Source organism: Cebidichthys violaceus, unplaced genomic scaffold (assembly GCF_023349555.1).
Source record: "Cebidichthys violaceus isolate CVI_PGR_0920_01 unplaced genomic scaffold, fCebVio1.0.p SCAF_15, whole genome shotgun sequence".
NCBI lineage: Eukaryota > Metazoa > Chordata > Actinopteri > Perciformes > Stichaeidae > Cebidichthys > Cebidichthys violaceus.
In genome coordinates, this window is record NW_027176318.1 from 14,911,504 (window position 1) to 14,929,954 (window position 18,451).

The window sequence follows — 18,451 nt, forward strand, 5'->3', positions numbered from 1 at the left end:
TTCTGTGTAGCATACAGTAGCTTTCACACTGAGCACAAAGGAGCCATGATAATGCAATGTAATGTAACGGACAGTGAAATGGAAGACGAGAGTGGCTTCGAGTTGCAAAACCCACAGCCCGAGTAGAAGAGGAGAAGCACTTTATCTTGGATTTCATGGTCATGATTAGGTTTGTTGCCATGTGCTACTAAACAACAGCAAAGTGGTCTCAAGGACCTCCAAATCCAGACCCGTTTTTTAATAGAGGCTTAACTGTTTTCGGGACCGTACCCACAGACAGAGCCGGATGATGTGTGTGGAGGTTTTCAAAAGGAAACGTACCCAAGAAGAGACCAAGCATGCAGAGGAGGATGGACCGTTTCTCCATTTGCTGCAAACACGGGCCATAGAGGCTGGTTAGTGAATTAGCTCAACCTTCCAACTAATCAATATGTTTCTATTACCGTGGGTAACATGACTATACTGTGATGTGAAAGGGGTTGCTCACAATAATGAGCCAACAGAGAATGCTCACCCGACTTTGCAGTTGTGTCCCTGACACGACCAAAGGTGGTGCTAGAGGGGAACCGAGAGTGTCACAGGGCCACTGACCAAGCGTCTGTGAGTTGGGTAGATTGGGAGTGAGTTGGGTAGATTGGGAGTGGGTTGGGTAGATTGGGAGTGAGTTGGGTAGATTGGGAGTGGGTTGGGTAGATTGGGAGTGGGTTGGGTAGATTGGGAGTGATTTGGGTAGATTGGGAGTGAGTTGGGTAGATTGGGAGTGAGTTGGGTAGATTTGGAGTGGGTTGGGTAGATTGGGAGTGAGTTGGGTAGATTGGGAGTGGGTTGGGTAGATTGGGAGTGAGTTGGGTAGATTGGGAGTGGGTTGGGTAGATTGGGAGTGGGTTGGGTCGATTGGGAGTGAGTTGGGTAGATTGGGAGTGAGTTGGGTAGATTGGGAGTGGGTTGGGTAGATTGGGAGTGGGTTGGGTAGATTGGGAGTGGGTTGGGTAGATTGGGAATGGGAGCGTGTTGGATTAATGGATTGATGTTGTGTGGCCAGCTTTGTTTTTGAGGTAGTGTATGTCATACGTGCTGGTGAGACCATCCCCCAAGGCTGCATAGGCTTTTGGAACACTTCCGGGGAACATTGAGGAACACAGATGGAATGTGACAAGAAGCTGGTGTCGCGCCAGACGAGAGGACACTTAACAGTTGGGACCAGCAAGAAATGATGACAAGCTGTAAAAAGAGAAGACTTTAAAAATCGATTGTCGGGGTAATTGGAAGCAGCTGAGTAAGAATCGGGAACATGCAGGGCAGCTGTGGCCAAAGTAATCCGTGTGATATATCAAGGTTTAGACATGACACGAGCACATGTGATTTTGAATAAACACAACCTGATTTTAGAGAGCCATCAGCTAATTCCAACAACAAAAGAATACTGTCTGTTCCTAACGAGGAGAAGAAGAAGAAGATCAGAAGAAACTTTAGTTGGAACAAACTGATTTAGGGAGTCTGGAAGAGGAGAGAATAAATTGTTGAAGGAGGAGGAGGAGGAGGAGGGAGTGGGGTATTGAAAGGCAGTTGCCATAAAGAACTCCAAGTATTGATTCCCCGGTTAGAAGGACTGTTAGCTACAGTCTGAGAATAAACTGATTAGACAGACTGAGATTGAATCCGTACCTGTGCATGTGTAAGAGAGGAAGAGAAAAAAAGACGATTAGCATGGTGAGCGTTTTGAGCCGGAGGACCGGCTCCCCCCATGCTCTCTGTAACACTCCTGTGCTGCTCTGTGCTGTACTCCCCCCCCCCCCACGATTACATCCCATCCCAGCCTTGGCAGGGACCCTCTGTTCTGTTTGCGGCGCCGACCCAGCCCTTCAGTGGACTGTGCTATTTGATCCATGCAGAAGATGATTCACGCTCTGCGATCTTGGGAGTAAGAGTGGCAGAGGAATCCCTCTCTCTCTCTCTCTCTCTCCCCATCACCACCACCACCCTCCACATCCATAATTCAGCATTTGCGCCTTCCTCACCACCACCACCCCCTCCTGTCTCATTCCTCCCACTGCTTTTTTTTTTTTTTTTGCTGCTGTCGTGTGCACTCCAGCACGGCATCCACAACCTGAAGTATCAGCCGTCTGTAGTCCGCCCATCTGGAACGCTGCATCACAGCACAGGTAAGGTGAGAGCAAAACAAAGTGCTACTTTTTTTCCGTCATGAGATCCACAGTTTGCGGGGTGTGAAATGTGTCGGCTGCACGCATCTTTTTACAGTCTTGTGGCTGAGTCGCTTCCTAATTTACTGCATAATTTACCTTTTTAGATGATTTTTTTGGGAGGGGAGACTTGGTGAAACTGTTGCTATGGTAGCTAAGGGAAGCAGCCGAAAAAAACCCATGAGGAATAAAAAGTCTGTGGTAACACATCGGGGGGTACATTAGAAATTGTTGGAGCGTTGGTCGTTGGCATGTAATAAAGTTTAATGTCCCCATGTGAGACGATAATCCCACCATACGCACACGCACACACACACACACACACACACACACACACATTCTGCGGGCGGCTCTACCTTCATCCACTCAATGAGGTGAAACAGCGAAGCTTATCATGTGAGTTCAATCACCGGAGTCTCGGTGGAGCTCAAAAAAGGAAACTGGACTGTGTTGCTTTGCCAGACAGAGGCACACTAACAGGATGAAACCCCCGCCGCTTTACATTTCATAGTGCAGGGAAGCATCCTGCTGCCGACGGAGGGCGTACAGTGTGCCTGGATTATCGAGACGTGTGCTGTGGCTGCATTGCATCTATGCTGTTGAGCAGATATCTGTGGGTTTTTGTATTTGAAAAATACCCTTTGGGTCCCACTTTTGATATTTAGCATGTTTATAAATGTGCAAAGAAAAGGGGCTTTTCGTTTGCCTTGTTTATTTCCTGCAGATTGTGTTTGATTTAAAATATAACATATATATATAAATATATATATATATATATAAATATATATATATATATATATAAATATATATATATATATATATAGAGAGAGAGAGAGAGAGAGAGAGAGAGAGAGAGAGAGAGAGACTGACATTTAAAGATTGGCAAAGCTGAAAAAGGATTTTGTTTGTTTGAAAAGTATAAAGTCAAAAAGAATGAATGTTTTCAAGCAGAAAATGTTGAAACATGCATTTTTTTTCTGATTATGTGAGACGGCGCAACATGTGGCCAGAGATTGATAAGTGAACCTCGCCTGAGGGCCGTGCATTCATTCGATGTACCGTGGCATACCTTTACGCTGTTTCCCCACGTTTCATAATGCAGCAGGTGTAGAACAGGATGCTGGAGAGAGCAAAAAAAAAAAAAAAAAAAACAAAACAAAGGAAGAGGAGGAGAGACAGAGAACGTGTGATTCCTCATTGAGACTGTCTGCTGATGTGCTGGTAACACCAGAGGGTGTCGAGGTGCAGCGAAGCCGAAGCCTGACGCACGATTGTCAACACAGCTGGGTTTCAAAGAGGCTGGTTCAGAGTGGGATGCTGTCGACATTTGATTGAGGCATGGAGAAAAGGTAACTGAAAGAGTGTTGTTTACTGAGTGAAACAGCCTATAGAAAGTCTAGTTAACCACTCGCACGCTGTGAATTCATGTGGACTCCTTTTCATGTTGGTTGTACACAATCAAACACTTTCATTTCCATGTTTCAGGTGACATCTTTGCCCGTGCTCACTAGCTCCTTCCCCTGTAACACATTCCCCCTGCTGCTGCTGCTGCTGCTGCTGGTGAAATGCATCGTTAGAGGCTGAGCTTCTCATGCTCGTTGATGGGCGATGATGGAGCGAGACCAGTCGCAGAGTGGGAAAGATGTTGCCCTGGCTTGTCAGGCGCTTCGATATGAAACTGGCAATGTTGTCATTGAACTGAGAGCTTTCAGTTCTCGAACATTTAGCACCGTGTGTATTTCTATTCTAAGTTTTCAATGAGTTCGTCAACGAAAATGAAGATTTTCACTTCTTTCTGGCAACATTTTGTAGCGATAATTTGTCACAGCTAAGCTGTTAATCAGCTTTACGGAGGTGTTTATGCACTTCACTTCCTGATGATCACCTGTTCATAAATCAGTGCGAGGAGATGTCTTTCCAGCTTCTTATTTTTTTTTGGTGTTTTTCTCTATTTGGGTCAACGTCTAAGCCAATGCCGCACGTTGTAGCTGCTGAGGCTTAATTTACATTTGGAACACATCAATATGATTCCCTGTGTTATTTTAGCCACAGTACTTTAATGAAGCCTGGATGTAATTACACATCCTGTTGTATATTCATAGCTTAAGCACTCTCTGGTGTTAGCGAGCTGCAGAATTGATGTGCGGTTACATCAAATCAGCCTGGTGTCTATGATGTTGACGAACTGAATTTCATTTATGAACGATTCTCTGCCCAAAACATGGACTGTTTGAAAAGTGGACGTGGAGTCCGTGACCTCACCCGCAGGTCTCTGAAGAGCTGCTGTGAAGCTCAAAGCCCCCCCCCCCCCCCCCCCCCCCCTCTGTTAAACACACTCACAGTTGACCTGAGTGTGTTTAACAGGGGTGAATTTTTTAAATGTATTTTATCATTTGCTAGAGTGACAAAAAACACATTTTTCTTCTACCGGGTTGTACAATTGGGCACTTTAACATGGAGGTCTGGGATAATGACTCACTCTTGAAGCCAGCCTCAAGTGGCCATTTAAGGAAGTTTTGTCTCTTCTTCATTTCTCAGCACTGGATGCTGTCAGCAGGTAGAAGCGCGTGGAAACAGTTGTTTGGCCTCGTGGCTTGTTTAAAGAACACGCTTTGAGACAAAACCGCAGATATATAATTCAGGCTTTAATTCATAAAAAATTATTTTATAAGACCCCAAATTTTTTATTTTCTGTATTACAGACAAACTAAATAAAACTATGATACATAATCCAGAAAAGTAGAATGTGAGAGCAGCTGAATTCACGACAGTATTCCCCAAAAAAATGCATAGAAAAAAAATTGTGTTTCTCACACGTGACTTCTTGCCCTCATGTGAATATCTGCTGCTCTCTCTCAGGAGCGAAAGTAAAAGAGGCGTGGCCTTGTTAACCTGCTGCGATAATATCTAATAAGTAGATATGCACGGGTGACGATGTCAGCGTTCAGCATTTTGGTAGAACATGATTATTTGTCACTTTTAGAAGTCGGTTACTCGACGTGCAGGGCTGCACAGTGGGCTGCTTTTTAAATGTGTCCGTGTCGCCTCCTCTGCGAGCCTCTGGGACCCTCAGTTAATTATGACACCTGTCTTTGAGAAGATCTGCAGATGCATTTTCATGTGCATAACCGCAGCTTAAGGCCATCACACGGTACGAAGAGACTGCGGTTTACAATCCATCTGCCGCCGACAGTAAACACTGCTTTTTTAAAACATTACGACCACCATCTTCCCTCAACCACAACTATGGACAGTACTTTTAATTGTCAACCCTTAATTAGACCTGATAGAGGCAGCAGATCAGGGAACACGCTACTATGAGTCATATGGGTCTTCTTTTTTTTTGGGAAGGAAAACATACAAACATTTTTATCACCAAACCCGTTCTGCTTTGCTTAATCAGACGTTGATACATTATTAAACCTTAACCTTACATGATTGTATCCAGGCTCACAAGAGGATCAGGAAATTTCATTATAAGGATGAAATCATGAAACACAGGCTGAGGCGTAATTCATTAATATTAAACATAATGCGGCTCTTGTTTGAATAGGGCTATTAGAAACGGACGGCCTGCATCTGGTTTCAGAGTTAACAGGATCCCATTGTTGCACTTTCCATCGAGCTGTTGATTAAAAATGCCTCAAGCAGATGCGTGTGATTAGCCAGCTGCTACCTGATAGTGGAATACAATAAGCATAATGGTGGCAAAGCTGTGTGGTCAAATTACTTTTCATTCTGTTTTTCTCCTTTTGCTCACGTCACCAACTGAGGTCTGTTTGACATAAAAGTGGAAATGAGACCTAATTGAGACATTCGTGGTTTGAAAAAACTCGACTCTTGCTTCATTTTCTGTCTTCAGTCTGTGCAAAGTACATCTTCTTTTGATGGAAAAGCTGCCAAGATGTCTTTCTTCTGACATGTCAAGCTGCGTTCAAAAGAATCTTCTTTTGTTCTCTTTCAGACGTATAGAATAACAAGTCGGACCGTCGGTAGCACCGTCCTCTGAATGCCTCTTTACTTTCAGCAGCCTGGCGTGGAGTCACCTGAACACATAGCGGATCATTGATCTTTTAATGAGGGAGGCAACTTTTAAATGTGCAACCAAATATAGACACTAATGTGGCACGGCGCTGTTTAATCAAAGACTTTCAATTTCATGTTTCAAGCTACGCATGTATGTATGCGTGCAAATGAAGTTATGTAAATACAAATGAGTTTCTGCCTTTTATATATATATATATATATATATATATTATATTTAAACAATGGAAGTGGGATTATAGTGCAGAAAGTGAGGAAACGTATTTAAGCTGCTTGAAAGAAAAGAAAAAGTTGGAAACGTGTGCAGCTCTGCGTTGCATCTCGTCATTTGATGTTTTGCTTGCCGTGCAAAGTGTGTCTGGGGAAGTGCCCTTTAAAAGATGACTTTGATGACATTCCTCCATCATTAGTGAGTCGGAAGAAGAAAAAAACAGAGGGGAAAAGATGTGTGAGAGGAGGCGTCACAAAGCGACGGTAAAAAAGCCCGAGACGCTGCCTTTGTTATGAACACACACCTTCACCAGCTGATCCGATTCATTCGCCTCTACTCCAAGGCTTGTAATCAAACCAAACGCTACACATTTAAAACGCCGGTGACTCATGAGCAACTTTTTTTTTTGATGAATCACCTCCTTATTATTCTGCTGGGATACATCTGTGGCCAAGCACATCGACCTTTGATATTTACAGGCCGCAGCCCGTTTGGTCCGATTTCATTGACCGTCATTGATTCATTCCACATGGGGCGTCTCTCCGAGTGTGTTTACTTTGATCAATGGGTCTAATGGGTAAATACACATTTTTGTCTATCTTTTCTCCTACTTCAACCAGTCCATACTAATCTCCCCGAGTGGCTCGGAGCTGATACGATGTTGCTAAGATGCTAATCTCTCAGTTCTACAGTCTCTTTTCTTCCTGCTCTTTGATTTCCTTTCAAGCCATTCTATGTTTTCTTTCTCCGTCTGGCTCATATATTTTTCCTTATGAGGATGGGTGCCATTAAGACGATGGCGCTCTTACAGACTTCACAGAAAGTTGTCCAGGTTGGTTCAGTCTTTGGAGGTTCTCCACATGAAAATCACAGTTTAATGCCACTGTAGGCAGCAACGCCCTAATGTGGGATGAGTGCTGTTACCAAACAGCCCTGTGGTGGCACTGTTTTTCCATCAGTGATCTGTTGAGAGATTCATCATAACACTGAGAATAATAATATATATTTATATATATATATATATATATATATATAGATACACACAGAGGGAGAGAGAGAGGCAAATGTTGTTTTCTCAAGGATGCAAATATGTTGATCTCAGCCTGTTTATTTCATTAACATTTCACCAAAGAAAGCATTCACATTGACAGATTGGGCTCATCTATGAACACACTCACCACACTGTGTTGTTTCTCTTCTACGGAATAAGAGCGGCTGATGGAGACCTCTGTGGGGGGGGGGGGGGACTCCACTCAAACTGAAGTTTAACACGTGTCATGTGGTTAGTTAAAACAGTCCAGTTCACCAGGGATTTGATTGAAGCGTCTCAGTAACACCACATGCCCCAGCGGGCCTACAAAAGCTCACCGAGTAGCACATGCGTGTATGAAATGTATTTTTGCACGCCGTGGTAGAAGAAGAGGGGGAGCATGTGGTACTTAACCCTGTCTGAGAGACACAGAAGCTGTCACGATGGGTGTAAGGTGATTCTATGTTCACCGCTGACATCTCAAATGCTGCACTGGTGAGATAAGGTCTCCATTTAAATTGCCTCCATTTCTAAATTAGCTCCGGTTCTAATAACATCTTCCATGATTTCTTTTCTCCACATGAGGAAAGTCATTATCCAGTATCAGCGCAGTATGTCAGCAATATTGCCAGCTGTAGCAATGCAGCAGTTTGGTATCAGGTCAAGAGACTTTTTTTTGACAGCATTTTGGGCTTGTCAGCTATCAGTCCACACTTTTAAAGATTTAAAAGACCCAAGGGGGGGGGGGGGGGGGCATTTTGAGAAGTCGCTCTGGCCCCCCCCCCCCCGATATGCGGCAGAGTGCAGCAAAACAACAAACAGCAGCAGTTACAGTGTGTGACCCAATTCTTATCATAATCTGCCCCGCACTGAGCCAGCTCCCAAAAAGCGCCGTGGAATAACTGAAGGTGCAAAGCGAAAAAAAAAAAAAAAAAAAAGCGCTCGTCTTACAAGTCACGTCGTCTTGTCTTGAGTCGTCTCTCTGCTGAACACAAAGTGGCGGATGTCACCGCTTTCTGAAGCAATTTAACTTCTCGTGGCTCAGTTGACGTCTTGAAACAGGTGGAGCGCCCTGCTTTGTTCCAAGATGTTGACATGAAACGTGAACATGGTTTTGTTTTCACTTCAGCAGAACACCTTTTTTTTTTTTTTATTGGAGGAGAATGATTTTGCTTTCATTTCCCTTCTTTCAAGATGACGCTTCGTTTGATTTCATTTGTGCCTTTTTTTGTTCTATTTATCCAATTTTGTGTTCCTTTTTTTTTTTTTTTTTCACAATACCTAAACCTAAACCTCCTCCTATCTGTCAGCAAATGTCACAGAACAACCCAATTATATTACAAAAAGTACCGGAATGTGTCACAATCTCAAGAAACGAGTGCTCTTTACACAGCTAGTGGCTGTAAACTCCTGTAATGTTTCATTGTTTTTAATAAAGAATTTCTAAACCGTGCGTGAGATTGTGATGAATGAAGCAACGGAGTAGCTTGGATTTGACATAACACCCGTGAAAATCATTTGTTCTTCCCCTCCCAGTTAATATCCTGAGAGTGTCTCAAATTAGGGTCATTAAAATCGAGCCGCTATCGACACTGTCATAACAGTGTTAGAGAGCTAGGAAAGCCTTGACTTCTACATGGCCACTTCATCATTATTATATTCTTTTCATTTTTGACAACCTCAAACTCAGGTAATTTCACAGGACTGCTGCTACAAATCAGCCCAAATGGCCTTGAGTAGGTGGAGGGGGATGCATATTCACCGCCGGTGCGGAGGCACAGTCTTCAGCCATGACCTATTCTTTTTGGCCAATGGGAAAGAGAAGTGTGCCGCCATGATTAATGGTCATGATTACCTACTCAGAAAATGTGGTTTTCTGGCCCAGCAGCTTCACTTTTATGACTTAAACCCGGGGCAAGATGCTTCATCATGCAGGCGAAGCTGCGTGCCGACCGCACAGACAGCGCGCGGTGAAGACCAAACATATCACTGATAAAGGGTTTACCACCAGCTGTTTTAGAGAGGAAGGGAAAGCCTACATTTCAATCTCACATGTGTTTATGAACACACAGAAAAGAGGCTCGTTGTAGAACAGGTTGTAGTGAGCAAATACGGCAGAGCGGGAAAAGCACTCCGAGCTTCAAACACTTCGAAAAAAATGTCCTCCGATACCTGATCTGAATCGAGAGCGGCCGCTTTCGCGTCGGAGCGAAGCTGCTGACCAAATAATCCCCGGAGAGCCTCGAGGGCAAAACAACAAGATCGACACTCTGCATTCACTAATCACCGCTTTCTGTCTGTGCGCTTTCCGTGTTCTCGCACGCGGGGGACAAAAGCCCGTGCCGCTGTGGGAGCGTCTGTTCGATCGTTAACCCAAAGTTAATTCCTGTCGCAGAACACCACAGCCGCCCTCATTACGACTCAGCGCTGCTCCACCTCCACCAAACGACTCTGTATCTTGCCAAACGAGCCACAAAGGTTAGCCCCGCTAAAAAGGTTACAGTTCCGTGTGACATTTCCCTTGATGACTTATTTGGCCCTCTGTTTTTGATAAATATCAACTAGCTTGTTGTTGCCACTTGGAGGTATTTACTCATTAAACCATAATGAGAGAATTTGTCCCGGATCAAAAAGAACTGAGGAAAAAATGGGCCGGTGACTCATCGGAGATTAAACTGAGCCGTGCTTTCTTGACACGGACCGTGACCTTTCTTAACCTCAGTCAAACATCAGAGATTTTCATCAGCAGCTGATGTTTTCTACGTCACAGCTTACATGTTATGTTTACGGCGAACCGCACCCGACGGTCACATTAACCAGAGCGGATAACAGAAACATCAAGTGACGACGAAATATATCAAACGCTAACTACTCCAATAATCTTCCATTTGCGTTTTTTTTTTTTTTTTTTTTGGCTAGGGAACAAAAAATGCTTGTGGCAACCGCACCGTCATCCATCACTGAGCAGCTGAAAATATGAGAGCAGCCAAGGTTGTTCCAACAGTGCAGGCAGGGAGTTTTAAAACGAGAGAAATCTAGCAGCTGACTCACTGCTGGTGATCAACAACCTTATCAAACCCTGCAGATATGTCATGTTTGTACTACGGGATCTTAGAGTCTTACTTATGGCACCTTTTTAACACCTATAAATGTGTCAGTAGCATATGTCACTTCATGCTTATATGCACATGAAATGCAGCTGCAAATCTATCTGGACAAACAGCAATAGCAGAGGAGGTGATTGAAATTGTGACTGGACTTCGGGAGGGTCTAATTCATCGATGGGTTTTTGGGCTGCAATGACACCTTTTAACTTCACACGCCAACCAGAAACCAGCTCGTTCCGAGAGATTCAATGATGATACATTTGGAGGTGAATGAAAGGCCACGCACACACACACACACACACACACACACACACACACACACACAGTTATTGGGCTGTAAAGTGCAGTTGAGGGAAACCTGTAATTGCCGATCCCCCCCCATTAAGGAGGTTCTTTTACTTTGCGTGGCGGCTGGATTCTCGCAGGTCTCTCGAAGTATAGCTACAGGCATTGTTTAGGTGCGTGTGGGAGGCAACACAGAGAGGAAGCTTCTCCTTCAAAACATCAACGGCTGCTCGAGTTTAGCATAGACGATACCATCAGTTCCATCAGAAGAGAGGATCCGTTGATTCTTCTTCTTCTGCTTAGCTGACGGAGGTGTGTAGAGGGTCTGTAACACTTCTTTGAGGATAGTGGGGGGGGTGGTTTTGGACTTCTTCATGCCATAAAAATCGCAGTTAGTTGATGATGAGTTGCCTTCAAAACACCGCACTTGTGAAATCACTCCTAACTGAAAACATCTACTGATTGCGAGCAGGGATGACCTGGGAAAACTCTGAGAAAACGTCAGTCAAAACCAGCACTAGTTCCTCCCGTATCTAGCTGACTCTGACAAGGGAAATCAATCACCAGCACATTTCACAGTACCTTTGGTGACAGTGACCATCACTGGTGAGATCCACGCAACAGACGGGGCCAGCCGTCATCAAGGGGCATCAGTCTCCCTCCCTGCTTCTGGAATGAATGGACCAGTCATTCCTGTGCGCGCTCAGCCGTTTCTCCACTGACTGGCAGCTCCTGTGTGTCGCTGCCGGGAGGCCGACCGCAGCTCCGGCTTCACGTGCCGCAGAGCCGCTGGGGCAGTGGAGTTGTGTTGCCACCATGCATGTGGCGCGGATATAGCTCCAAAAAGCAATTTGCGGTCTTACCACTTCTCGTGCGCGAGACTTTATTGTTTTGTTTTTTTTCTTTCTATATCTCACTCCTTTTTGAGCAAAGCAAACCCATTCCAACAGTGCCACTCAGCAGAATAGCTCAGATAACGGGGTGCTTAGACTAAAGATTAGAGACAAAGGGGGGAGGGGGGGGTTCTGGCTTAAATCCTTGAACTGAGAGGAGTGAATTATATGCACTTGTGCAAGGCATGTGTCCCCAAAAGTGCTGTGTTGGAGCAGCTCAGAAGCTCCGGGCACCGCAGACCGTAGTATGTAGCACTGTGGTTTTACTAAAGAGCTTAGAAGTACAGTGTACTGTGTGTGATTTGTGAAGCAAGGCAGAGCCGGAAAAACAAGAATGCAAACTCAGCAAACCTTCCCCCAGATTAAAACATATTATTGTGTCGGGGTGTTTAATTCTTGAGCCCGCGCTGCTCGATTCTGCCGGCGTTCCTCTGAGCCATATTGGTGGTTGGATTGATGATGTAGGGAAAGTATTTGTTTTTTTCCGTGGGGCAGATTAAAACCACACGGCAAAACAGAGCAGGTAAAACCAAAGCCGTGCAGAGTAATCAGAGTTCATTTAGCAGTATTCCATCATTGTGACCTGAATACAGAGCTAGAAGAAGTTAGAAAAACAACACATGCTGCATTCAGTACTGTAATCATCGTCATATATATATATATATATATATATATATATATATATATCTATAGTCACTTCTGGATTGATTAAAGTCTTCTCATGATTTAAATAAAATGCACTGCAGTCATTACGTCCGTTCAAAATCACCTAGGATGAAAACACAATAAAGCCGGAAGGCTCATTTCCATTGCGGTCCTCCAGTGAGACACTTAACACAACACAAGATAAAACAACGCACAACAAGAAAGCAAGTGCGGAATACAATCACCACATAAATAGCAGGTTGCTGCAGTAGCTGTGCCAACATGCTCTCATTATCTTGATCATAAAAAGTAAAAAAATTAATATTGAAATTGAATACGGTCACGGTACCTCCTAACAATTTATTTTTAAATGTGCCCTCAGTAACACTCGTGTAATTAAAGGCAGATTATTTCACTGTATTGCTCGCCACAGATAAACGTGTGTTTTCGCCCACTAAATTCTATCCAATCGAAAAAAAGTATGAAGTCTGTCAAGCTCTTAAAGTAAAGAAACTGTGATTAATCATTCATGAGAGTCTACTATAATCACCGTCTTATCCGTGACTCACACGTTTAAGCGTGGCCCGCCCACACATCATCGACTTCTAAAGTATAAGTGCATTTGTGGCAGGCTGTGTGGTGGCGAGCATATGCAACGTGAAGGTGTTAAAAAAAAAGGTGTACATGTTGCTTGTAATGTCAAGAAACCCCTGGAACATCTGCCCCACAGTGTGTCTGTCTGAACACTACGGGGACCATGAAGTTCGGGTCTGTTGTTGTGGCTTTACTGTCACGTCCGAGGCAGCAAGCTTCATCTGGAGCAGCATGTTAAATGATGTAGCATCTATGAACATATACGTATTTCACTACACCCTCAGTTTATTTTAGGAACAGTCGCATGCTGTTGAGAGGCCATTTGGGATTGTACATCTCAAATATGTCAGCATGTCAGGAATTGAGACGACTCCCCTTCTGTGTCACATTAGTGCGCTGAGTGATGAGTAATCATGCATCCATTTGCACACCTGTGGACGTACTTAAAACAAAGTCTCAGGTTGCCTATAGTGCTGAGACCATGCAGGTCCAGTCTCTTTGTGTGTTTCCTAACTGAGTGAAATGACCCGGAAGTATCAAAATAGCAGCGATGATGAGAGCTGGTCAAATTATCTTAATGTTAAAAGGAAAAGCTCCTTCAATAATTCCTTTATTATATCCATAAGCATAGCTTCCACTGGGGGACAATGGCATCCCACAGTCCCTCATGACAAAACAAGAATAACAAATAAAATGTAAATATTGCAAAATATCATTAAACATATTCTCACATTAATAATTTAAATGAATAATTATGTGAAAAGTTGTTGGATAAAGTGTACATATGGTCCCAACCCTTCTCAATATGTATCATTTAAACATGTGTGACTGGTAGCCATTATTCCCTTTTTTTAATTTCAATCCCAACCTTGTGCAATGGAGTAATATTTTTCACCTCGTTGTCAAAGCTTAACATAAGATAATCCTTTATAGGACCCACAGCGGGGACGTGTGCAGCGTTACAGCAGCGCGGGGGATAATGCAATAACAAGAAGCATCAGTTAAAAAAAAGCAAGATAGGCCTAGAATGAATAATTCAAATATGAATTACAAATTTGAATTCAAATCATTGCACATAGGACATGTTGATATTGAACAGTTAAATTTCTATTGCACATAAGTGAATTGTCAGTTTTGGTGTTGAAGTTTGACAGCAGCAGCTGTGGTATATCGTTATCTATTTGTTTGTGTCTCTATCCATGGTGCTGAAACATTCAGGCCCAGTTTCTTTGTGTGTCTCTGTCCATGGTGCTGAAACATTCAGGTCCAGTTTCTGTGTGTCTCTGTCCATGGTGCTGAAACATTCAGGCCCAGTTTCTTTGTGTGTCTCTGTCCATGGTGCTGAAACATTCAGGTCCAGTTTCTTTGTGTGTCTCTGTCCATGGTGCTGAAACATTCAGGTCCAGTTTCTTTGTGTGTCTCTGTCCATGGTGCTGAAACATTCAGGTCCAGTTTCTGTGTGTCTCTGTCCATGGTGCTGAAACATTCAGGTCCAGTTTCTGTGTGTCTCTGTCCATGGTGCTGAAACATTCAGGTCCAGTTTCTGTGTGTCTCTGTCCATGGTGCTGAAACATCCAGGTCCGGTTTCTCTGTGTGTCTCTGTCCATGGTGCTGAAGCATTCAGGTCCAGTTTCTGTGTGTATGTCTCTGTCCATGGTGCTGAAACATTCAGGCCCAGTTTCTTTGTGTGTCTCTGTCCATGGTGCTGAAACATCCAGGTCCGGTTTCTCTGTGTGTCTCTGTCCATGGCGCTGAAGCATTCAGGTCCAGTTTCTGTGTGTATGTCTCTGTCCATGGTGCTGAAACATTCAGGTATGCTGTCACCTCACAGCAAGAGGGTCCTTCTGTGTGGAGTTTGCGCCTTCTCCCCGTGGCGGCGTGGGTTCCCTCCGGGTTCTCCAGGCTTCCTCCCCCAGTCCAAAGACATAAGTAATAAGTAAATAAATAATAATATTAACAGAAAACAGAAATCCCTTGGATTCCCAAATGAAGCAATAAAGATCCTGACAGGCGCACAAGACAAAGCACTATATTCTCTTTAGTGAATACTTACCTATGAAACCCATAGTCAAACCCAAAACATTATTGCTACTGGTAAAGAAACACAAAAGAGGTCCCTCATGCAGAACTCTTTAATGAGCACTGAACACAGTGAGGACAGACTTAAAGCTTTATGGCCTCTTTCCAACTGAAATCTTGATAAAACATAGTAAATCAAGGGCATTGCCCTTTAAGTGCTGATAATGCATTTCCCCACTCTGAAACTATTCTTCTGAGGTTTGGAGAACCGGGGGTGGAAAATGAATTTCAACCCACACTTTAATTATTTGGACATAAAATGCATCATTAGTGGTATATGTCTCGCAGGGATGTCTGTTACAGGTGGACGAATGTTAAAATCAAGGTTGTGGTTAAAAGGCGGTCTCCGTCACAATGTTCTGGTGCCTTTTGAGGGGAAGCTTCTCTTCATGCTAAATGTGATAGAAACATTACAACAATTAAGTCAAATCAAATGTGCAAAGTGCGCGACTGATTGGCTGTTGTTAATAAATATTAACAGTATAATTATGGGCTCTTTCTAACTCAATTCAAAATCCAAGTCAACCATTTCCTACCAGAGGCACACTGGGACTTGACTTAAGGGACTCAAGATGTACGTGATGTCTTCAAGACAGAGGGTCTTTGTCAATTTGAATCATTTCCCAGTTCAGTGATTGCCCCCTCAAGTCTTTGAGCCGTCTAAATATTTCCTACTTTATTACTCATAAGGCACTACCGATCGCATTAGTCATATCTGGGCAGATTGGATTACGGTAAAGCCTTTTGACTTTATCACTGTTGATTTCCCTCGAGGCCATAGAGTGAACTTTAATGAATCTCCATTTTTACCAAAACCCCTCGCTGTGAGGTGCCTTAATTTGACATGCCATGGGCAATAAATGAGTCAAAAGCCCAGACATCTCAAATGACTAAAGGTGGCAGGTTTTGACCCGAGTCAGTAATTTCTGATTAAGTTCCATCAAGACGAAGTCCTTAATCAAAGGACATTGCCAAAAGTAATTTAAATATTTCAAGAAGTGACTTGAAATATTGAAAGAGAGTTCTAGTGGTGGAAACATGTCATACGGCCACGAATTGTACAATCTGATACAATTCAATTCAGTGCAACACAGACAATGTGTAGTAACACAGATATATGTATATATATATATATATATATATATATATATATATATATATATATATATATATATATATATATATATATGTACAATAGAAAGAGGTTGTACCAAACGTATGTTATGTGCTGCTTAAAGTTTTCGGACATTCTGGCCATGTTTAAAAGCAGTTCTTTCAGAATAAAAGCCTCATTCAGTACATTACAGTCATTTAGCAGATGCTTTTATCCAAAGCGACTTACAATTCAGTATCTATCGACACACCGTAGACGCAGCTACGGGAGACATTTAGGGGTTAAGTGTCTTGCTCAAGGACACATTGACGTGAGACTAGTAGATATTAGTCGGATATTAGTCGGATTGAACCGCCGACCCTCTGATTGAAAGACGGCCCTGCTCTCCCCTTATCCACGGTCACCCGTAAAAAACTGTAAGTAAAAAACACCAGTAAAAAACTTTAACATTAACTAGAGTTGTCAGGCTTGAAGACCTAAAGTAGAATCCTATTTATGTATCCCCCAAATAATCCTTTCATTGTGAGGAAATGTATTCCTCTCACTTACTTTTTTTTATTTTCCGACTATACTCATTTCATTCCAAATGAGCATTTGCTTTGTGGCCACATATTTGTATCCTGCAACACGTACGTCTGGTACGATCAGGTGATTGCTAGATTAAATCGTCAGTCATTATAAAGCACATTTGTATGACGCCTGCTAGGAAGGGAGGACTGTTTGTGACGTCTATTCCTAGGACATACTGGTTATGACCCCGTCCCTCTCTACTTCTGTTGCTCGCTGGTAATTAGAAAATTCAAAGCTTATTAGACCCAGTTGCTCTGGTTTAGAGCATTCAATTGATTGTTTTGAATGAAAAATGCAAATGTAGGTGTACCGGAACTGAAATCTAATCAAGCAGACAGCGGTGACCTGACGTTTATTCTTCAACATGATGCAACCCGGTTGCAATGCGAGTTGAAATTCAGCGTGCCTCACGCAGGGATTAAATCAGCGCAGCGTGAAACCGTCAATAGCCGCTTTCTCGCTGACCTCCACTCTGAGGTTGTGTCCTAATTGGAACAAGCTTGGATAAATGTTTGCCGCAGAACCAAAATCTCCAAATGACGTAGGCGTAACGCCGTTCTCCGTATCCTCTATAGACAACATTTGGGGGTTAGAACATAATTCTTTTGACATATGAATTGGACAAAGCATTGCAATATCAAAGCCTATTGGTAAATCTCATGCTTCCTAAAATAGTTTACTGTTGGATGGCTGATGTCACATTTTTTTTTAATACATATATATTACATTTTTGACAATTTGCTAACGCTCTCGTCAACAGTAGAACCAATAAGCTTGTATTTATCAACCCTGTCAAAGCCAAAGAGCCCTTCTAACAGTTATGTATGGGCCTATATTAAATACAGTGTTCACACGTCTAAGTAAATTATCTTTGACGCAATTAAACACCTTTCAAACAGTTTGTTTGAAAGGTGTTTAATTTTAACCGCAAATGGAAAAAAAAACAAAAAACATGAAGAGGTGTTTTGAGTTCTTACGCAAGAATGACTTTATCTATATTTGATTCTGTATTTAGAATATTCATTTACCGTCTCTGTGAGATCGCAGCTTCGTCATCCTCGACCTCGGAACGGCTTGAGGCCAAACACACATTAGAGAACAATATCTATGATTAGCAAGTCGGCGAAATAAAGACGTGTTTTAATAACTTGGCGCCTATCTTCCGGCCAGTGTTTGCTGCCCTAAACGACTTCAGACTGAGCTACTGTATGTTTTAACTTGTCAGGTTGATCGACTGACTTTCTTATACTCTTGCAAATATAAAACCTTTCTGTAGTTTGAATAGTCACAGCCCCCCCCCCCCCCCAGAGTACTTACTTTTCAATCTGATAACTTCATGGAAAAATAATCATTTCACCAACTTTGGAGCCTGAGAATGCAGGATTGATTATTCTTTTTTTAGGCTGCACATTTGTTTATCTCAATGGAGTGGGGACCAGTCACGGTGACAGCATGTCAATTTCAAGATCAATTGTTGCCTCCTTCCCTCTGGCCTTTGCATCGCATTACCATAGTAATGACTTTTTGACCCTCCTTTTTTTTTTTTAACGTGGAGATCTACATTCCTAGTTGTGGAGACAAATGGCGTATACCTGAAAGTCGTTTGGCGTGCGTAATGAATTATTCTCAGCAGGACCTTGGTGTGTTCACGCCTCCAGAAGACGACTGGCCGTCCACT

The 18,451-nt window shown here is 43.0% G+C and overlaps 1 protein-coding gene across 1 annotated transcript in view; it reads left to right on the plus strand.

Moving 5' to 3' along the window:
- Window positions 1-1,920: 1,920 nt before the first annotated feature.
- The window catches only part of LOC137872027 (cadherin-18), a 144,803-nt gene continuing 128,272 nt past the window's right edge, over window positions 1,921-18,451 (plus strand). Inside the window, exon 1 of the mRNA XM_068710223.1 lies at window positions 1,921-2,162. The gene's annotated coding sequence lies outside the window, so the exon portion shown is untranslated. The remainder of the gene's footprint in view (window positions 2,163-18,451) is intronic.